Source organism: Bubalus bubalis, chromosome 24, assembly GCF_019923935.1.
Source record: "Bubalus bubalis isolate 160015118507 breed Murrah chromosome 24, NDDB_SH_1, whole genome shotgun sequence".
In the NCBI taxonomy this organism is placed as follows: Eukaryota; Metazoa; Chordata; class Mammalia; order Artiodactyla; family Bovidae; genus Bubalus; species Bubalus bubalis.
Window position 1 is genome coordinate 3,266,034 of NC_059180.1, and position 22,916 is coordinate 3,288,949.

Sequence of the window (22,916 nt, forward strand, 5' to 3'; positions counted from 1 at the left end):
GAAGCAAAGGGGCGCAGTGGTCGGCTGCAGGACCCCTGCTACCTCGCAAGAGAAGGGGCTCAGCTGAACCCCGACCTCTACACCAACGTGGATTCTTACGTCACAGTTTGCAAACTTAAAATAGGATCGTTTGTTGCCGCTGAGAGGCTCACGCAGTGGACTCCTGTGGATTGGGACCACACCCTTCACTTTCTAAATGATGGAGCCGAGCGTTGGGTTGAACCTGGAGTTAAACAGGACTGAATTCAGCCCCCTGATTCTACCACCTGTTGGCGGGGGACCTGGAGCACCAGGCTCCAGACGGGACCGTGGGCGATCCCCACCTCCCTGCCCTGGTGAAGGGTGATTCGACCAGGCATGCAGTCCACACGGAAACAGAACCGTTCTCACAGGACTGGATGCATTGTTTTTGTTCGGTTCCGGGTCCTGAGCACAAAGCTGGTGAGAACAGGTATAAGCTGTGTTCACACACCGGGTTCTGTGCGGTTCCCATCCGTCCTGCTGCCCTTCTCACTCCTGGACGCCAAGAGGGGCAGGCGTCCACTGGAGAGGCTGGAGGCTTGCCGGGTCTTGGACGCAGAGCACCGCCCCTGTGGCCGCGTTTCCCACCGGGACCCTGGGGCCGGCACCCTCCCGGCCAAGACGGGGACGTGAACTCCTGCCGTCTGGTCCCACCTGGAGCTCTCGGCCCTGCCCTCTGCAGGGGCTCTGGGCACAGGATGGAGCGACAAGATCGGCCCGCTCGCAGGTCCATCTGGAGAGGAAAGCAGAGCTTCTGTCTCCCCCATGGGCAGCAGGGACCATGTGGAGACAAGACTGCACATACCCCAGTCTCTGCTCAGCAAAAGGAAACGGGTAGCCAGCCACAGGGCCATGTCGCTGGTCAGGTCCCGCCGGCAGCCCGGCCAAGCTGCGCGAGCCCAGGGCTGCCCGCAGGCTGGGCTCGGGGGTGGTATTTGTCCCCTCTTCCTGCCCCCCAACCCCCAGAATCTCTGTGGCCCCTCTTCTGCACGCAGGAATGACGGGCTCCCTGTTCTTAAATGTGACACTAGGTAGCGCAGCTGAAAATCCAAATACGTTATTTTACAAGTGTACTTAATCACCCTTAAGCTCAAGGTGGGCGGGCTGCAACTCGGGCTGGGGTTTGTGGTCTCAGAAACAGGAAGGCGGTGCACGCGAGCCATTGGCATTGTGACTGAGGCGGGAGGGGCAGGCCCTTTATTCAGGATTCTCTCTGTGACTAACTTATTTCTCGCTGAAAATATATGAACAAGCGCCAAGCAGACTTAAAACTGCTGTGTGTTCTCACCCGGGTCAGAATCCTCGGCCCGTGTTGTACCTTTTTATTCTGTGGATTTTGCAAAGCACAAAAAATAATTGGATGTTGAAGCCCAACCAGCTCTCCACCTTCTCTAAGGCATCTGACCGGAAAAGTCTTTAGGAGAATTAAACCTTTGTGAAGCTGAGTTTTTTAAAGAGACTGCTGTGATTCCTCACCCCTGCATTTTCCTTCTTTACTGAGATGTAATTGAATTATTCCTTCTTACATTTTCTGTATTGGTGAGCCTGTTGTGTGTGCTGCCAGTATGTATGGGGTGTGAGCTTGTGTGTGTGTGTGTGTGTAAGATTGTGTGTGTGTATGAGACTGTACGTGTCTAAGCCACAGGTGTGTGTACTGATTACATTCCATACCAAACCAAGTTCAACTGGAAAGCCCTGGCTGGCAGCATTTTATAACCATATTAAGAAGGTAAAACCTGTGCAGTTGTGTTTTTTCCCCATTGATTCATTGTCGGCCGTACATCTCATTTGTACCATATTTAAATGCCCTGTAACTCTGCCTAGAGTATTACCACAGAGTATCAGAAGCCTGCAGCCCGACTGAAATCTTACAGAAACTGCTCCTGCAGGATCAATTTCTGAACTTTGTGGAATGAGTTCTCTGCTCCTCATCTGAGAGACGGTGGTGGGATTAAGCAGCGGAGGGACGCTGTGGGCGGAGGTGGTCAGCCTGCGTGGGGCGGGGCGGAGGCGGCTCACAGGCGTGTTCTGATGAGAAGGGCTGGTCTGGAGGCTTTCCTTCACGAGGGCATCCTCCTCTCATGGGCTTGCTCTTCACAAACTCTTTTACCTCTGGGTTGGACAAGCCATTCCTTTTATATCAAAACCACCTCTGAATAAGCCACCGGTGACACCAGCTGAGGAGACAGAGGCCGGCTGGCATGGCTGGTGCTGTGAAATCTTGGAGGCCGCCCCCCCCAATAAGACAGTGGCCACTGTCCTCTCGGACAGACACTGGGGCAGCTGTTACTTCCTGGGTGAGTCTGTGACTCTTTTCATGTGCTGATTTTGGTTCCTGTTGAAGGGACAGCCTTTGTGATTTTTTTTTCCCTACTGTATTAATTTTTTTTTCTTTTTTTGAGGCTAAACACTGAGTGATTGCTGAGATCCTTTAGATCAACCAGACACTTTTTCTCCAGGGAGGGTGCAGGGTTGTACCCCACCCTTTTCCCTCTTGGATGAAGAACCCTTTGCCCCCACGCTGCTGGCTGCACGTGCCTCCCGGGGAGCTGGGCTTGTGGGGACCAGGGCACCCGGCGTATGTAACATGGCAACACGTGTTGTAAGCAGCGGGCCTTGTAAACTCCAACCACCGCCTTTTGAGATGATGCCCTTGGAATGCCCTGTTCAAACCAGCTCTTCAGAGACAGCTAAAATCAAGTGAACTTATTGTTTTTAATTGAGGATAATTGCTTCCCAGGCGGCGCAGAGGTAAAGAATCTGCCTGCCAATGCAGGGGAGACGAGATGCGGGTTCAATCCTGGGCCAGGAAGATCCCCTGGAGAAGGAAACGGCATCCCACTCCAGTATTCTTGCCTGGAAAATTTCCATGGACAGAGGAGCCTGGTGGGAGTCCTGAGGAGTCTATGGGGTCACAGAGAGTCGGACGCGACTGAGCACACATACACACACAATTGCTTTATAATATGTTGGTTTCTGCCGCACAACGTGAATCAGCCACAAGTATACATTGTCCCCTCCCTCCCAGACCATGTGAACTTTATAAACAAGCCCTCGGCAGGTCCCTGCCCCTGCCGTCACCGAGGTCCCTGCAGCAACGGGGAGTAACGGTGCGGGCGGCTGTTAAACAGCCCTGTGGAAATGCATATACCCGGGTGCTGCTGGTCGCCTGCTCACCTGGGCTCATCCTTGCTCACTGCATGGGCTCCCAGGAGGAAGTGCCAGGGTAGGGTGGCATTGTCACCATCTGGGCCTGGCAAGGGAGCAGGGATCTGGAGGCCGTCACCGCTCCGAGGCGGGAGGAGGAGGAAGCAGAAGGGACCATGCTGGCATGGGCGGGTCCCCGCTGGCTGTGCTTTCCAAGGGCACCTGCCTCCACATCCTCTCCTCCGGGTCCTGGGCAGCAACCTGGGAAGGAGAAACGCAGGTCATCATCTAAGTGGGCTTGGGGCTCTGATCCCAGCTGGTGTGTTTAGGGTTCCCTGAGCCTTGCAGTCTCCTCTGCCCGCTCTGCTCACCTGCGAGGGCAGCATGCAGAGTTCTGTCATTCCGCCGTTGCGGGGCTCTTTTTCAAATAAAGTGAATATATTTGCAAAGAACTGACTCATTGGAAAAGACCCTGATGCTGAGAAAGATTGAAGGCGGGAGGAGAAGGGGACAACAGAGGATGAGATGGTTGGATGGCATCACCGCCTCGATGGACATGAGTTTGAGCAAGCTCCAGGAGATGGTGATGGACAAGGAGGCCTGGCATGCTTCAGTCCATGGGGTCGCAAAGAGTCAGACACGACTGAGCGACTGAACTGAACTGATATTTGAAATTATAAAAATCTTCTGGTTGATAATTAGGCTATATACTTAGCCACCAGTCTGGGGCTTCCCTCGTGGCTCAGATGGTAAAGAATCTGCCTGCAATGCAGGAGACTCGGGTTTGATTGCTGGATGGGGAAGATCCCCTGGAGAAGGAAATGGCCACTGACTACAGTATTCTTGCCTGGAAAATCCCATGGACAGGGGAGCCTGTCGGGCTACAGAAGGGCTACAGTCCATGGGGTCGCAATGAATCGGACACGACTTGAAGCGACTTAGCACACATACACATAAGGGAGGGAAACCCGACTCCCTTGACCAGCAGGTACCTGCAGGAAGGAAGGGTAACAGCCCCCATCCTGGGAGGCAACCCCAGAGTTGCACCAATTCTCACTTGCAGCCGGTGAGAATTTTGATCCATTCATGTCTTCCTCAACCCCATACTTTGCTGAACATCTGTGATACATGCATATTTTTAAAACAAGACGAGAAGCCTTCACAGTTCCCCTCCATCCAAAGGGACGTGCCGACTCAGCCGCAGGGGAGCTGAATTAAGGCTCTGGGGGCGGCAGAGAGGCTGCCCCCACCCTGGTCCCGACCTCTAGGCCGGCTGGCTCCAGATGGTTGAGGAACCCAGAGCTTCATGGAGCCTGCTGTTTCTGTCACTTGCGGTCGCGTGGTGGGAGTGTTGCCTTTTGGGGGGGATTTATATTTGCATAAGCCGGGGGAGAGCTTGGCTGCCAGAAAGCTCTGAGCAGAGGCTCGGGATAGCAACACAAATGCTCTGAAGCACTTGATATAAAACCTGGTAAAGAAACAGGCCAGTTAAGACGAGACTGTCACCCAGGCAGCATCCAGAGTGCACGTTCAGCCCTGGAATCCTCCGAAGGGTTTGCCTGACTTGGTGGCTGGATAGATACGGTATTCACTTGTCCAGACAGAGGCCCCGAGAGCCTCCGCTCATGTCCCGAGCGGGAGGCGGAGGCAGGCTGTGTTGTTCCTGCTCCATAAAAGGAAGGCGGCGGGGGCTGGTGGAGGATTTCAGCAACAGCAGTGAACTTGGTGGACACAGACACCCCCGCTCCGGGCTATAAACACAACGGCATTAACTGGGTTCCAAAGAAAGGAGAAGAAATTCTCAGACTGAGAAATTCCAGGTCCAGGTAGTGAGACTGAGGGAATTCCCTGGTGATCCAGGGATTAAGACTTCATCTTCCTGCACAGAGGGTGTGAGTTCGACCCCCGCTCAGGGAGCTAAGAGCCTACTTGCCTTGCAGCCAAGAAATCAAAACACCAACCAGAGGCAGTATCAGAACAAATTCAATAATGGCTTTTAAAAAGGCGATCCACATTTTTTAAAAATCTTGAAAAAAATAAAACCAAAGTGGTGAGACTGGGTTTCCAACACAGGGGCCTGTGGGGGGTGGACCCCAGATAGGAGACCCCCCGACTTGGGGCTGAACACCGAATCTGTTTGTGGTGGAGATGGGCACAGAGGCTGCTCCAAGCTCAGATCCCTAAGAACTGACCAGTGACAAGGGACAGGACAGCCCCAGCCACCAGCCCTGAGGAAAACTGGGGACACCCGCATATCCAGGGGGCTCTGGAGGGGGTGCCAGGGCCTGGAGGGGTGGGGCAGTCGGGGGTGAGTGCGTACGGGGGCCAAGTCTCCGTTCAGAGTGCTAAAGAGTTTCTGGTAACAGCCTGTGAAGGTGGTTACACAGCATGTGAATGTGCTGCGTGCCGCGGTACTGTGCACTTAAGAGTGTTTAAAATAGGAAACTTTGTTATGTATATTTCACTCTAATAAAAGCCTCCCCCTCCCCCCCAAAAAAAAGCAACTACTGGAAAGGAAGGGGCAGAACTCTCCTTTTCTGCAATGTGACAGTCTACCTGGAAAACCTTGAGGCCGTGTTAGAACCAGTAAGAATGCTCAGCTCGGCATGGGGCTGCAAGAGTCACACTAGCGATCGAAGCTTTTCCACAGACCCGCCGTGCCCACTTACAACGCCGCAGAAACCATTCCAACAGACCGTCAGCTACAGGAGGGCAAAGGCGTGCAACACGGAGTCATCAACCGTGAGATGAGAAATGAGTAGCATTTCTAGGGAAAGGGCTACGACGTCGGGAGCGGTCCAAGAAATATTGGTTGAGCGAGTAAATAAGCATACATTTTCCAGAGGGATAGGAAAAAAAAAAAGAATAAAAGAAAAAAATGTCTGTTGTTGTGTTGTTTTTTTGTTAATGATGAACAAAGACATGGAAGCCTGTTGGAGGATATACAGGTATACCGGTGGTTACAGAAAAATAAAAGCAGCAGTAGTGACTTGTCGGGGATGGTCTTAAATGTGAGAGCCCGGGAGCTCCCTGGAGCCCAGCGGTGGTTCGGACTTGGTGCTGTCACCGCCACGGCCCAGGTTCAATCCGCGGTCAGGGAACTAAGAGCCCACAAGCCACGCCCTGGGCCTCCCGCCGCCAGTAATAAAACACGGGGATGCGTATATGTCTATCACGGAATCACCCCGCTGTCCACCTGAAACTATCACAACATTGTTAATCGACTATACTCCAATACAAAATAAAAGGTTAGCAAAAAAAAAAAAAAACTGTTCTTGCTTATTGAAAAATACATAAATTCAAAGTACTATGCATATCTAAATATGAGTGAAGAATGTTAATGCAACAACATGACCTAACTAGCTGTTAGATCAACATTTATTTCACCTTAAAGAAATGATTTAGGAGGTTGTAGAGAAGCCCCAGCAAGACGGTAGGCACTGGAGCGGCGGCTGCACAGCACTGGAGCGTCTGTGAGAAGATGCTCCACGTCCAAGAGCAAATGAGAAGCCCCAACAAGATGGTACGAGGGGCGGAATCGTGTTTAGAATCAAGCCCCATATCCACCAGAAACGCTCAGAAGGCTCAAACAAACCTTGTGCGCACCAGGGACCCCACGGAGACTGAGACAGAGCTGTCTGAGCATCTCCTGCGGAGGTTCGGGTCGGCAGTGGCCTGCCGCAGGGGCGGGGGCTCTGGGTGCAGCAGACCTGGGTGTGGCAGAGGCCTCTTGGAGGAGGTCGCCATCAACCCCACCATAGAGCCGCCAGAACTTCCACAGGACTGGGAAACAGACTCTTGGCGGGCACAAACAGAACCTTGTGTGCACCAGGACCCAGGAGAAAGGAGCAGTGACCCCACAGGAGACTGACCCAGACTTGCCTGTGAGTGTCCAGGAGTCTCCAGCAGAGGCGTGGGGCGGCGGCGGCCTGCTGCAGGGCTTGGGGCTTGGGACCTTTTGAAGAAGGTCACCATTATCTTCATTACCTCCACCCTAGTTTAGCCCCAGGTAAATAGCAGGGAGGGAACACAGCCCTGCCCACCAACAGAAAATTGGATTAAAGATTTACTGAGCATGGCCCCGCTCATCACAACAAGACCCAGTTTCTGCCTCAGTCTCTCCCATCAGGAGAAGGAAATGGCAACCCACTCCAGTACTCTTGCCTGGAAAATTCCATGGACCGAGGAGACTGGTAAGCCACAGTCCATGGGGTCGCGAAGAGTCGGATACGACTGAGCAACTTCACTTTCACTTTCTCCCATCAAGAAGCTTCCATAAGCCTCTTATCCTTCTCCATCAGAGGGCAGACAGACTGAAAACCACAATCACAGGAAACTAGCCAATCTGATCACATGGACCACAGCCTTGTCTAACTCAATGAAACTATGAGCCATGCCATGTAGGGCCACCCAAGACGGAGGGGTCATGGTGGAGAGTTCTGATAAAATGTGGTCCACTGGAGAAGGGAATGGCAAACCATTTCAGTATTCTTGCCTTGAGAACCCCATGAACAGTATGAAAAGGCAAAAAGATAGGACACTGAAAGATGAACTCCCCAGGTTGGCAGGTGCCCAATATGCTACTGGAGATCAGTGGACAAATAACTCCAGAAGAATGAAGAAACAGAGCCAAAGCAAAAACAGCACCCAGTTGTGGATGTGACAGGTGATGGAAGTAAATTCTGATGCTGCAAAGAGTAATATTGCATAGGAACCTGGACGGTTAGGTCCATGAATCAAGGCAAATTGGAAGTGGTCAAACAGGAGATGGCAAAAGTGAACATCAGCATTTTAGGAATCAGTGAACTAAGATTGACTGGAATGGGTGAATTTAACTCAGATGACCATTGTATCTACTACTGTGGGCAAGAATCCCTTAGAAGAAATGGAATAGCCATCATATTCAACAAAAGAGTCCAAAATGCAGTATTTGGATGCAATCTCAAAATCGACAGAATGATCTCTGTTCGCTTCCAAGGCAAACCATTCAATATCATAGTAATCCAAGTCTATGGCCCAACCAGTAATGCTGAAGAAGCTGAAGTTAAACGGTTCTATGAAGACCTACAAGACCTTCTAGAACTAACACCCAAACAAGATACCATTTTCATTATAGGGCAGTAGAATGCAAAAGTAGGAAGTCAAGAGATACCTGGAATAACAGGCAAATTTGGCCTTGGAGTACAGAATGAAGCAGGGAAAAGGCTAATAGAGTTTGCCAAAAGAACACACTGGTCATAGCAAACACCCTCTTCCAATAACACAAGAGAAGACTCTATACATGGACATCACCAGATGGTCAATACCGAAATCAGATTGATTATATTCTTTGCAGCCAAAAATGGAAAAGCTCTATACAGTCAACAAAAACAAGACCTGGAGCTGACTGTGGCTCAGATCATGAACTCCTTATTGCCAAACTGTCTTAAATTGAAGAAAGTAGGGAAAACCACTAGACCATTCAGGTATGACCTAAATCATATCCCTTATGATTATACAGTGGAAGTGAGAAATAGATTCAAGGGATTAGATCTGATATACAGACTGCCTGATGAACTATGGACGGAGGATCATGACATTGTACAGGAGGCAATAATCAAGACCATCCCCAAGAAGAAGAAATGCAAAAAGGCAAAATGGTTGTCTGAGGAGGCCTTACAAATAGTTGTGAAAAGAAGAGACGCAAAAGGCAAAGGAGAAAAGGAAAGATAATCCCATTTGAATGCAGAGTTCCAAAGAATAGCAAGAAGAAATAAGAAAGCCTTCCTTGGTGGTCAATGGAAAGAAATAGAGGAAAACAATAGAATGGGAAAGACTAGAGGTCTCTTAAAGAAAATTAGAGATACCAAGGGAACATTTCATGCAAAGATGGGCTCAATAAAGGACAGAAATGGTATGGACCTAACAGAAGCAGAAGATATTAAGAAGAAGTGGCAAGAATACACAGAAGAACTATACAAAAAAGATCTTCACGACCCAGATAATCACAATGGTGTGATCACTCACCTAGCGCCAGACATCCTGGAATGTGAAGTCAAGTGGGCCTTAGGAAGCATCACTATGAACAAAGCTAGTGGAGGTGATGGAATTCCAATTGAGCTATTTCAAATCCTAAAAGATGATGCTGTGAAAGTGTTGCACTCCATATGTCAGCAAACTTGGAAAACTCAGCAGTGGCCACAGGACTGGAAAAGGTCAGTTTTTATTCCAATCCCAAAGAAAGGCAATGCCAAAGAATGCTCAAACTACTGCACAATTGCACTCATCTCACAACGCTAGCAAAGTAATGCTCAAAATTCTCCAAGCCAGGCTTCAACAGTATGTGAACTGTGACCTTCCAGACGTTCAAGCTGGATTTAGAAAAGGCAGAGGAAACAGATATCAAATTGCCAACATCCGTTAGATGATCGAAAAAGCAAGAGAGTTCCAGAAAAACATCTACTTCTGCTTTATTGACTATGCCAAAGCCTTTGACTGTGTGGATCACAACAAACTGTGGAAAATTCTTCAAGAGATAGGAATACCAGACCACCTGACCTGCCTCCTGAGAAATCTGTATGCAGGTCAAGAAGCAACAGTTAGAACTGGACGTGGAACAACAGACTGGTTCCAAATCGGGAAAGAAGTATGTCAAGGCTGTATATTGTAACCCTGCTTATTTAACTTACATTCAGAGTACATCATGAAAAATGCTGGGCTGGATGAAGCACAAGCTGAAATCAAGATTGCTGGGAGAAATATCAGTACCCTCAGATATGCGGATGACACCACCCTTATGGCAGAAAGTGAAGAGGAACTAAAGAGCCTCTTGATAAAAGTGAAAGAGGAGAGTGAAAAAGTTGGCTTAAAACTCAACATACAGAAAACTAAGATCATGGCATCGGGTCCCATCACTTCATGGCAGATGGATGTGGAAACAGTGGAAACACTGTCAGACTTTATTTTCTTGGGCTCCAAAATCACTGCAGATGTTGACTGCAGCCATGAAGTTAAAAGATGCTTGCTCCTTGGAAGAAAAGCTATGACCAACCTAGACAGCATATTAAAAATCAGAGACATTGCTTTACCAACAAAGTTCCGTCTAAGCTACGGTTTTTCCAGTTGTCATGCATGCATGTGAGAGTTGGACCATAAAGAAAGCTGGGCGCCAAAGAACTGATGCTTTTGAACTGTGGTATTTGAGAAGATTCTTGAGAGTCCCTTGGACTGCAAGGAGATCCAACCAGTCCATCCTAAACGAAATCAGTCCTGGATATTCACTGGAAGGACTGATGCTGAAGCTGAAACTCCAGTACTTTGGCAACCTGATGCAAAGAACTGACTCATTTGAAAAGAGCCTGATACTGGGAAAGATTGAAGGCAGAAGGAGAAAGGAACGACAGAGGATGAGATGGTTGGATGCCATCACCGACTCAGTGGACATGAGGTCTGAGCAAACTCCAGGAGTTGGTGACGGACAGGGAGGTCTGATGTGCTGCAGTCCATGGGGTCACAAAGAGTCGGACATGACTGAGGACTGAACTGAACTGAATGATTCTATATGAAATAAATTTGGTATTGTTAAGTTTTTTTTGCTTGAAAAAAGAACACTGGACATCAACAGTGAAAGATGACATTCTTAACAACTCGTGTATATTGAGGTGAAGCCTCTATAGGTTTTCATTGCGGTGTTCCTTCAACATTTTGTAAGAGTGACTTGGGGCTAGCTACGTTGGCCCTGAAGGCAGAACCAGAGAGTATCTCCCTGGGGGACAGAAGGAGCTCCGGGCCACGGAACTCAGCCCGGAGGCCTCTGAGTTGTCCCACCACAAGGACAAGGAAGCTGAGAGATTTATTCACCAACTGCCACTCAGAGGACCAGCGGCTCCTGGAACCAGCGGCTCCTGGAACACTGGTTTTCCTGCGTGTCTGGGCCACGGGCGCCCTCAGGTGTGGGGCGCAGGTATTCGCAGGTAGACCGGTAAGAGGGATGTGGGGGACGTGTCTGTCCAGCTGTAGGGGTTGGCGGGAGCGGGGTGGGGGGTGGGAGGGTGGGCAGATGGAGGAGAGACAGAGGGGCAGGGGCGGGGCGAGAGAAGGACAGACAGGGAGAGGGACAGGAAAGGGCGATCTGCTCCCAGCCCTAGCAGCAGAAACACGGCCTCCGAGTCCCAGCTTAGACTCTGGCCCTGGTCACTGAGCCCTGCTGTCCCGACATCCCTGGTCACCCGTCCACCAGGACAAAGTCCTGCTTCCTGGGGTCTGCGGGCAGAAGAGGCCGCCTGGCGGCTGGACCCCCAGCCCCTGTGGCCCCCCGCCCTCCCACCGGTGTCCTCGGTCCTCTGCGCAGTATCTGTCCTCCAGGACTGGGGGGAGTGGGGGGCAGGGCGAGGTGTCTGGAGGGCGCGGCAGACGCCGGCAGCAGGCTGGTTAGCACGGTGAAATCCAGCTATTCATTCTCCCGAGGTAGAGGCGAGGTCAGCAGGCCAGAGGGGTCTAGACCCTGCCCCTGGGCCCCGTGCCCTGGGCCCCGCCCCATCCCTGTGTCCCACCCACCCTGGGCCCCGCCCCCCGTGCCCCGCCCCGTGCCCCGCCCCCAGCCCTGCGCCCCGCCCCCAGCCCTGCGCCCCGGGCAGGCTATTCTGTCCACACGGCAAACACTCCTTCCTCTTCCCTCCCAGAGCGTCCGAGCCCCCTCCTGAGGTCAGGCACCCGTGGAGAGTCTGTAAGAGCCACTTCCCAGGAAGCCATCCCCGCGCCGGCATGAAGTGTTTGTGCAAGGGTGCGCCTCTCAGCTCCTCTGGGCGCAGAGCTGAGAGCTGGGAGGGCGTTTCTGGATCCTGCATCGTGGCGGGTGGGGGTGGGGGGGGTGTCAGGGTCGTACCCTCCCACTAGACTGTGGCAGGTGCCCGCCCACCTCCCTCCAAGACCCCCAGCCTCCACTCTGGGCCATGGCACTGCAGTCACCTCACAGGCCTGAAACCCCCTCTCCGGAAGGTGAGAAATCTCTTCCGCCTCTAAAATCTCAGAAGAAATCATTTCTGCTCCAGCATCTCTGTCTGAAAGCTTCTGGATGCTGTGTGAGTGTAGAGAAGGCCCCTTGGCTCAGCGGAACCCTCACAGCCCAGCAGCCGGGCCCAGAGCAGGCTGTCGCCTGCTGGCTGGGCTCACCAGAGGCCGTCTCTTCTCGTGGCCTCATCAAAATATTTATTATCGTACTTTCAGTGTCATCTGTTTAATCACACATTTTACATCATTTCATTCTTAAGTGATTCATGTGACAACCAGCTTGCAACATTTCTAAAAATTTAACAATCAGCTTTCAAGGGCTAATATGAGCCAGCTTCACCTACTGGATGGAATTTGGGCTGAGGGGGGATGTGGATGAGGTGCTTGGGGCGGGACGAGGCAGGTGACCCCGACGAGGTCAGAGCCTTGGGGCGGTGGCTGGCCTGGCCTCCTGCCCTGGGTCTCCAGAAAAGCCATGTGGTCCAAGCAATTGGCTGAATGCTTAAAGTGGGGGCATCCTCCCGGGGTGCTGCTGAGGGTCCCCGGCAGGCTGCCCACACCTCCAAGTGTCCAGCAGTGCCCACATCAACACACTGGCCAGCCCGGGGATCAGAGCAGTGCCTGACCACTGAGGGCTCATTCATTGAGAGAATCACTTTGACAGACAACTCGGCACAGGAGCCAGGCCTCCGACTTCAGAATCAAGGCTCCAATCCCCTCTCTGTGAGCTGGGTCCCTGTTGTAAGACAGGGTATACTCCAACCCATCTCGGGGTATGTTTCCTCCTGCCTGGTCACTGACATGAACTCTGACATGCAGTGTGAAACACCATTTTATTCTGCTCAGGAAGGGCTCAACTGGGGGTTCCTCATATAGTGACAATCACATGTCCCCTGGGAGCTCTTTCATCTGAGAGCTCGACGGGGCCGGATGTCCAGGATGGCAGGTGGTACCAAGGCCGGCGCCCCACCCCCCTCCAAGAGCAGAGACACAGGTGGAGGCCAAGAAAGCCTCCATGACTCAGCCCGGATGTCACCAGCATCCGGTGCCCCATGACCCCTGGCCCGCAAGCCTGAGGGGCCGTGGGCCTGCTTCTTGATGGGAGGGGTGTTGCAGAGTTGGGAACCACATCTTAAAACCTCCACCAGAGACTTTGCCTGAACTGCTCCATAAATATTTGCTGTGCGGTTGGATAAGGAAAAAGACCAGCTTGCGGATTATTTTTAAAAAGACTACTTTTTTTTAGAGCAGTTTTCGGTTGACAGCAAAATTGAAAGGAGGGTGCTGAGATTTTCCACTCACCCCCTCCCCTGGCAGAGGCACAGCCTCGCCCACTGTCCAGGCCCGCTCCTGATGCAGGTACATTCATTACAACGGAGGAACCGACACCAAAGTGTCAGTCACCCCAAACCCACGGCTTACGTTACGGTTCACACCTGGCGTGTACATTCTGTGGGTTCGGATAAACGTATAATGACTTGCACCCACCATTACGGTATCTTACAGGGTGGTTTTGATGCCCTAGAAATCCTCGGTACCCCACCTATTTTTCCTTCCCCTCCCCCCCACCCCGCAACCCTAACGACTCCTTTGCTGTTTCCATAGTTTGTCGTTTCCAGAATGTCCTATAATTAGAATCATACAGAATGTAGATTTTCAGATTGGCTTTTTTCACTCAATGATATGCATTTGGTTTCCTCCATGTCTTTTCAAGGCTTGGTAGCTCATTTCTTTTTAATCCCTGAACAATATTCCATTATCCAGACGGACCATCGTTTATCCATTCACCGACCGAAGGACATCTCGGTTGCTTCCACGTTCTGGCATTTTTTAACAAAGGTGCTATAATCATCCATGAGCAGGTTTTTATGTGGACAGACATTTTCCACACCTATGGATAAATACCAAGGAGCGTGATTTCAGGATCATGTCAAAAGGCTGCGCTTAGTTTTGTAAGAAACCGTCATACCATCTTCCAAGGGGCTGCACCATTTTGCTTCCGGCTTGTGGATCTTTTTTGGGTCACAATTTGCTAAAGTTATTCACCTTGAGGTTGAGTTGGTGGCTCCTTCCCTTAATGCTACAGCCAGTTTGGCAGGAATTCAAGTCAATTTGGACAATATGGCTGTGCGCTTCCCGGAACCAAGGCTCTGGGGCTGCTGGAGATGCTGGCACCTCTTTCGGAACTCGACATCAGAGTCCAGCTCAGGGTGCTGGACAGGCTGACTGCCAAGACCCCCACAGCATCCTCGGGCCATCACAGCAGAGCTGGGCCTGGGGCAGGGACCCCTGGAAGCCTGGAGATGCAGCCAGAAGAGCCTGGTCAAGAATAAAGTCTCTTTCAGCTAATGCACCAGAACCCCTCGATCTATGACCCCTCTGTGATCTCACATTTTGGCTGGGGGTGTCCACAACAGGGGGACAAGGCTCTACCTTTGCTGGTGGCCAGCCTGCTCAGAGCCATTCTGGGCTTTTGGGTCCACCCCCCCCCCATGCCTGCCCAGTGCCAGCTCCAAAGCCGCCTGCCCGCAGCTCCTCAGATCACTGAGTCTTTGATCCCAGCGGGTCCCACCTGAGAACCTTGATCTCCAGCCACATGCCAAGCGGAGTGTCAGGTTCTGGGGGCAGAGTCAGGCCCAGCCTCCGTGCTCTGGAGCTGGCAGTTTCATGGGAAGACAGACACAGAAGAGACAGCCCCAGCTCAGTGTGGAGGTGAACATCGTCCCAGGTCCTGCTTTGAGGCCAGCAGGCGGGTGTCAGGGATTAGCTCCCCTGAGCAGGAGCAGACAAACGGACTTTGATGGCCCAGAAAGGGGAGGGCAGACTAGGGGAAGGCCAGCTGTGCAAAGGCCCCGAGGCACAGATCGCTGGTGTGCTGGGTGTTCTGTACAACACGGGGGATGGTAAGGAAGGGGCAAGATTGCAGGGTACTGGCAGGGCCCCAGATTTCACCCTGGATGTATCCCAAGTCCTGCTCGAGAGCAGTGGAGATCTGCAGCCCAAGCCCACCAAGGGGCCCCCCGTGTGACCTGGGGGCTGTGGCAGCTGGACTGAGGTCAGCACCAGCCTGGGCCTCGGGCTCCAGGAGAATATTGAGCTTGCAGAGAGCTCTGTCTTTCTTGCAGGGCTGAGCCCCGTTTTGCTGAGCATCCACGGAGGTGCATGCTAGGCTCCACGGAGGGCGTTCGCTAGCAAGCAGGGGACCTTACATGAGTACCAAATGGGTTTTCCCCGTTTTTTCAAGAAATCTGAGGCTCTGAGAGGTTGAGAAATGTGATAAAAGACATACAGCAGAGCCAAGGTTTGATCCAGGACCGCCTTGACACCAGCACAGAGAGGCTGGTCCGCAGAGAGAAGGAAGGAAGGCGAGAGGAAGAGTGTGTGTGTGTGTGTGTGTGTGTGTGTGTGTGCACACGATGGTCCATCAGTGTCACTGGGGTACAGCCGCTGCTCCTACAATCAGCGGCTCGAGAGCTGACTGCATGCCCTCCTCCCATCTCCACGTCCAGTGACATCACAAGGGCGGCTGGACACGCACCACGGGGAAGTGTTTACACCGAAGCAGTTAACAATGCTGCAGGTCAAAGCTGGCCGTCAGCTAGGCACCTCCCACACTGACAGCGGGTGTGTCTGTGTGAGACAGTGTGTGTGTTGAGGTCTGTGTGTGTTTGTGTGTGGGTGTCTTTGCAGGGTTGCGTCTGGGTGTGACTCTGAGTATCGGTGTGTCTGAGTGTGTGTCTGTGTGCACATATGTGTCTATGCGTGTTTATGCGTTATCTTTGTGTGTGTTGGAGTGTACCTGCATTGTCCTGCGTGTCAGGGATACTTACACGTGTGTCTGCGTGTCATTGTGTTTCAGTGTATCTGTGTGTCTGGGTGTCACTGTGCATATGTCATCGTGTGTGTCTGTGTGTGTCACCGTGTGTGTGCGTCACTGGGTGTCACTGTGCATATTACCGTATCCGTGTGTCACCGTGTCTCTGGGTGTCATTGTGGTGGTGTCACTGTGTGTGTGTGTGTGTGTGTGTAATCGTGTGTATGTGATTGTGTCTGTGTGTCTGTTGTGCGTGTCTCTGTGTGTCTCGCCTCTCAAGCTGAAGGTTGAGGCTCGAGTGAAACCCAGTCTGAGCGAATGAATAGGTGACGCTCAGGTTTACCTGCAAACGTCCTTGAAGACGCGAAGGACACGGCGGACACGGTAGGGCTGCAGCCCGGAGGAGGGGTGGGGGAGGGTGGGAGCCAGACAGAGGCCGTGGCAGCAGAAGTGAGAGATGAAGTCACACAACGGAGTCTGCGGCAGTCTCCTCGGTCAGAGCTTGGGCAGAGGGGCCCCCCCAGGGGCACCATGGGCCTCTGAGACCCTCCAGGCCCGACCCCAGCCCTTGAGAATGAGATCATTGGAGAGGATTCACAGAGATAAAAATATAAACTTTGTTGCTTACAAAAATCACTGGAGGCTTGAAAGCCTTCCTCTCCGTTGTCATGGCGTTGACAATACAAATAAGGATCAAAGCCACCAGAATAGACTGGAAGGGCTCTGTTATAACTCAAAGACGCCTCAGGCTCTCTCCTCTCTCTGCAGAATATTCTAGATGAGACCCCCACCACTCTGAATGCACCCTCTCAAGTCTTGAAAGAGCATCCCTTCTTGAGGTGAGCCTCCAGCTCCCCCAGCCTTGTATCTGACTATCTGACTGCCCCCTGGCAGCCCAGTGACCCGCGCTGGGCCAACCAGGATTCTCCCCTGGACTTGGCACAGGGGACTGGGGGAGGGTCAGGCATCTGGGGAGGAGGCAGTGGTGGCCGTGAGCCGGAAGCTGTGGGTGGCCAGAGACAGCCCCTCACCCTTGCTGCCAGTATTCTTGTCCCTGATTCCAACCGCTTCCGATGCCCAGCCCCACCCACCCTGGCCCTGGCCCCGGCCCCGGTTTGATTACACGAGCTGGGCTGACATCCCCTGAAACTTCCCGGGTCCTGATCTGGGCCCCCAGCCCGGCCCGGCCCGGCCCGCCCCATGCAGCCGGAGGTGAGCTATCGCTTCCACACACTGACCCATTTCCTGGCTTCAGCGTCACCTCCTCAGGAGTCTTCCCTGAACGCCAGTCCGCAAACCCCACTCCAGCATCCTTCACCGTGTTTAGTGTAAATTGTCACCACGGAAGAGAGAGACCCACTTGTGTTCATCTGCCTCCCTGTTACTGCGAAAGCCACGGGGGCAGAGGCCTCGTCTGTCTGCATTGGTCGGGACCCCTGGCGCTGCACGTTTCAGAAACCCAGTTCCAGCCACCTTGAGCAAGACAGCGAACATGTGGTTTGCGTAAGTGGGGCATCTCCAGAGATGTCACCAGCCGTCTGGGGCTCTGTCCATCCATCGGCCTCTCCGTGCAGCCCTTTCACGCTTGTAGCCGGGGTACGGTGGTCACAGATGCCACGGAACAATCTCCCCAGGCGGGAAGCCCTCTCCCACATCCACATAACAGGGCTCAGAGGGGCTTCGGTCTCCTGGTCACTGCTGAGTGAGTGACCACAGCTTGGGGTTGGAGCATCACGGCTGACCCGCTGTCACGGGACTGGTTCAGTGGAAGGACGTAGGGTCACTTAGGGGCTCCTCCAGCTGAAGGACAGCCGTCATAGTCTCTACAGTGACCACGTGACTCTCCAGCGCCCATACCGGCTGCGTAGGTTTGGCCCACATGTGCAGTGGACTGACTGTCTGCGTCCCCCTAGACTCATAAGCGGAAGCCCTAACCCCGGGTGTGATGGTGTCAGGAGGTGGGGCCTCTGCGGCCATCAGGTCATGAGGGTGGCGCCCTCGTGAACGGGATTTGTTGTTGCTGTTGTTTAGTAGCTCAGTCGTCCGACTCTTTGCAACCCCATGGACTGTAGACCGCCAGGCTCCTCTGTCCATGGGATTTCCCAGGCAAGAATACTGGAGTGGCTTGCCATTTCCTTCTCCAGGGGATCTTCCCCACCCAGGACCTGACACCTGAGTCTCCTGCGTTGGCAGGCAGGTTCTTTACCACTGAGCCACCTGGGAAGGCCCCAAGAATGGGATTAGTGCCCTTATGAAAGGGACCCCAAAAGAACCCCAGAGGGCCCCCTCACCCCTTCCCCCACATGAGGACACAGGGAGAAGCCATCGTCTACGAACCGGGAGCAGACCCGGGACAGAAGCCGCCAGCATGCTGACCTTGGCCTTCAGCCTCCAGAACCTCAGATATAAATCTCTGTAGCTTAAGCCTCCCAGCCTGTAGTATCCTGTTAGAGCCGCCCGAGCGTCTGGGACTGACTGGAAGGCGGGTAAAGGAGTAGACACCCAACTGGCTCCTCCCTGCCCACCTCCAGCTCTCAGGGAGGCCTCGGGGGACCCGCAGACCTGCCCCGCCATGACCCGGGACGCAGGGCTCAGCCCCGCTTACCAGCCGAGAACCCGAGCCCAGGTCACGTCTGTCCTGGTCTGGATGCGGGTTGGAAGAGAATCTCCAGACCCAGAGTATTTCAGAAAGGAGTGAGTTTATTAAGAACTGAGAGCAGAGATAGCAAGGACACCGTGAGCTGACCTCCCGCCAGCCCCGGGAGAGCCGACCTCCATGGGTTAGTAGCCGATGTTTACAGCCTCGGGACAAAGAAAATTCCTGCCGGAAGGGTGGAATCAGGAGATGGGTGAGGGTGGGTGTTTTTACCTAATACGGGGTCAGGAAGCTGGCCAGATTCAATCAGGGGAGCCCATGGCAATGGTTGCTATGGGGCTCAGTCAGATCCAGAGACGACCCTGGTGTGGGGCTTCGCACCCGTGACCTTGGCACAGGGCTCCACAGCACTGTCAGGACTCCAGGGCCCGTGGCCTTGCATGCCTTCCCAGAGCTCTAAAGAAAGCCAGGCCGGGGCTGGGGGCTGGGGTCGCCGACCTCCAGGGCCACCAGTGCAGGAGGTCACGGGAGTGGGCACCACTGGGAAAGAAGCTGGGGGCGCCGCTCCAAGGGGACGTGACCTGCGACGCTCAGGCAGGGGAGGAGGACCCAGCAAACCCAGAGCGGAGCGCATGCTGGCAGAGACGACGGCCCAGGGCAGGCCTGGCAGAGGCGTCTGGGCACGGGGAGCCAGGGGCGGAAGCCCTGCTGGGAGAAGACGGGAACGGCGGGGGTGACCACGGCTATGCCCAGCGGGGACTCCAGATGGTACCTGAGCAGCTTTTGGCCCATAAGATGGTAAGATAGCCCTGGGTGGTGGCTCAGAGGATCAGGACTCCACCCGCCCAGGCCCTGACAGCACACTGTCTCATGGATGCAACGCCCAAGGCCGGGGTCAAGGCGTGACCCACCCAAGGTCACAGGCTGCGAAGCTGGGAGAGAGCTCCCCAGAGACCCTCCTGGGCGCTGCCACCTCCCCTCAAACTGGAGAAACCGCAGCTCCCTGGGCCCCCAGCGGCCCGGAAGGCAGCCACCGCCATCAATTATTAAACATCCCTTAAAAGCCCAAGAAAACTGAGAGGGGCTGAGACAGGCAGGCTGGAAGCGATCAGACCCCACGCGGCCTTTGGCTAAAAAGGGAAAATTAGGTCGGGGTGGGGGTGGGGCGTCAACCCACAAACCTCAGAAGCTGGGAGCTCCCAGGTTTGAGCCTCCCTGGGCAAAGGACAAACCTGCTGACAATGGAATTTTGCAAACCACGGAGGGTGTCCAGGTCTCCTGCGTCCCTGTGACACCTTGAGACCATGGCACTGTGACATGTGACCCCCGTGTCAGCCACATGGGTTGGCGGGTGGAGGGAGGCCTTGTCTGAATCCCCCGCCCTCTTGGGCTCCACAGACAAATGCCTGAGGACCCAGGGGTCAATGTCTGGTCAAGGGCAGGGCTTGCTCTTTCTTTTTTCTTATTTTTTGGCTGCTCCACAGTTAAGAATCAGCCTGCCATGCAGGAGCTGCAGGAGAGGTGGGTTCGATCCCTAGGTCAGGAAGATCGCCCTGGAGGAGGACACGGCAACCCGCGCCGGTAAATTTCTCTGTCTGGGAAATCCCACGGACAGAGGAGCCTGGAGGGCCACAGTCCATGGGGTTGCAAAGAGTCGGACACGACTGAGCAACTGAGCACTCACGCACACGAGGTCGTGAAAGTGGGCCATCAGGAGAGAGATCCTTCGAGAAGGAGGAGGTTAGGACAGATGCATGACCCGGTGAGGACCCAGGGAGAAGACAGCCGTGGGCAGCCAAGGAGAGAGGCCTCAGGGGAGACTGACCCTGCTGATGCCTCAATCTTGGACTCAGCCTCCAGAAGTGTGAGATCACAAGTATTGTCGTTTAAGCCGCCCGAACTGTAGTACTTGGTCACAGCGGCTCTAGCAAACTAATACAGAGGAGACATCTATCGTCTGTCCCAAGGAAGGCTCCAGTGGGCCAGACTCAGACCAATGCCCGTCCCAACCCAACCACCATGCTCCAGTGGGTGCTGTCTGTGACCGGCCCGCTGCTGTGTGACCAGGGGCAGCGGGACGGGGAAGCTCTCTGAACCAACACGCACTATGGCAATCCCAGCCCACCCCCAGCATTTCAGTGCCCGCAGACCACCACCGACCCCTTCCTTTACAGGCGGACGAATGGAGACACAGATCAAGGTCACCCAGAGAGTCAAGGACAAGTCTGAGCTTTCTCTGGGAAAGCCTGAGGCCTATTAAGTTCTTAAACGCATTATCAGGGGACCTACGTGCATTGAGTTCCTTAATCCTCCGAGAGGGTTAGGAGAATTCAGCCAAGATAAGCTCCTTCCAGGGACAAAACACCGCCCTCCCCCAGCACTTGCTTCTGGGAGCTGGCACCAGCCCCTGGAGGATACAGGCCCCGCAGCAAACACCCCTGGGCCTAAGGATGCTACCGCCCATAATAACAGCCACCACAAACAGCAGAGGCGTTCTGAGCCCAGGAAGGCTTCCCCGGGGACAAGGCGCTCTGGGCTGGGAATCCACGAAAGAAGGTGTAGAGTCTGGAATTAGCAGTCAGATCTGCCCCTCAACGTGCAGGGACTGAGGCAGGGGTCAACTGGGGGAAACAGAGCCAGCGTGAGGCAAACGTCTCCACCTTCCTAAGGACCTGGAAGGCCAGGTATGAGCGGAGCTCCCTGCCAGGATGTGGGCATGGCAGGTGGCACTGTGCTGACCTCCGACCTCTGGACCCTGATCCTGGCCAACCCCAGCTGGGTGAAACGCAACACGTGCGTGAAACCAGGCATCGCACGCTGCGTGCACATGCACGCAGGGGTCCCCTGGGTCACCCCCGGGTCTCAGGGTCCACACACCAGCCATGCGGCCGATCATCAGGGGCCTAGGACTGCTCAGACGGGGGAAGCCAGGGAGTGGCCTAGGTCAGGGGTCCCAGACCGGAGCCTAGGAGAGGTTCTCCTTGGCAGTGTCCGCCTGGCAGAATCTGGTAGTGAACAGGGAGGTGGATGGAGCTGGCAGCGGCCAGGCCTGAGGACCTCGAGAGCCTGGCTAAAGAGCTGGGGTTTGTCCTGAGGGCAGGTGGGAGCCATAGAAGGCTCTGGAGCCGTGAGCAGCACGGTCAGCTTTATGCTGGGAGGGACGCCACAGGCAGAAGAGACCGGGGGGCGGGGGTGGCGCAGAGCAGTGGCCAGGGGCCAAGGAGACGGATGGAGAGGGGACCCCAGGCTGGAGTCCAGGGCTCGGGAGTCAGGGATGTGTTTGAGGGACCCTCAGAGGAGAGGACTGTAAGACCCTAGACGTCGGGTAGGGGTGGGTGGGAAAGAGTGGTGTGCTGGGACACCTTAGCAACTGATGACTGGCTCTCTGGGGTGACAAGCCCTGACCTGTAGCCTCTGCCAACGCACCCGCCCTGGCCGATTTCAGGACACCCACGTGACGTCATGGAAAAGAGTCGGCAAGAGGAATGCGGTAGCCCACCTGAACGTTCCCGCCATCCAGATATAGTGGACGTGGTCTCAAAAGCTTGCTGTTGTTGCTGTGCAGTCGCTAAGTCATGTCTGACTCTTTTGCGACCCCACGGGGTGCAGCCCGCCAGGCTTCTCTGTCCATGAGACTCTTCAGGCAAGAATACAGAGTGGGTTGCCGTTTCCTCCTCCAGGGGATCTTCCTGACCCAGAGACCGCACCCATGTCTCTGGCGTCTCCTGCATCGGCAGGTGGATTCTTTGCCACTGAGCCCCCGGGGAAGCCCCGAGGATGTAGTAGCTTGGTTGGTGTTGTTCAGTTGCTCAGTTGTGTTTGACTCTTTGCGACCCCACGGACTGCAGCACGCCAGGCTTCCCTGTCCTTCACCATTACCTGGAGTCTACTCAAACTCAAGTCCATCGAGTCAATGATGCCATCCAACCATCTCATCCTCTGTTGCCCCCTTCTCCTCCTGCCCTCAATCTTTCCCAGCATCAGGGTTTTTTCCCAGTGAGTCAGCTCTTCTTATCAGGTGGCCAAAGTATTGGCGCTTCAGCTTCAGCACCGTTTAATTAATTTTTAACAATGGCTGAGTTCAACAACCGTCGAGCAGAATTATCTAAGAAGGTAATTGTCGGCTCGCAGAGCTGACAGGAGCACGTCCAGCATGGCACTGGGAAGCTGGAGTGTGGCATCTAGAAGTTTCCCTCACTAAGTGCATGGCGGGGTAGGGGGTGGGGGTAATGGGGGACTGTGCCCACTACCCCTCAAGGACCACCTCCAGCCTCATCCCCTGCCTGAGGGACAGCCTGGCCCCAGATGCCAACCATGCCCACAGATGCAGATGCGCATCCCTGGTGGAGA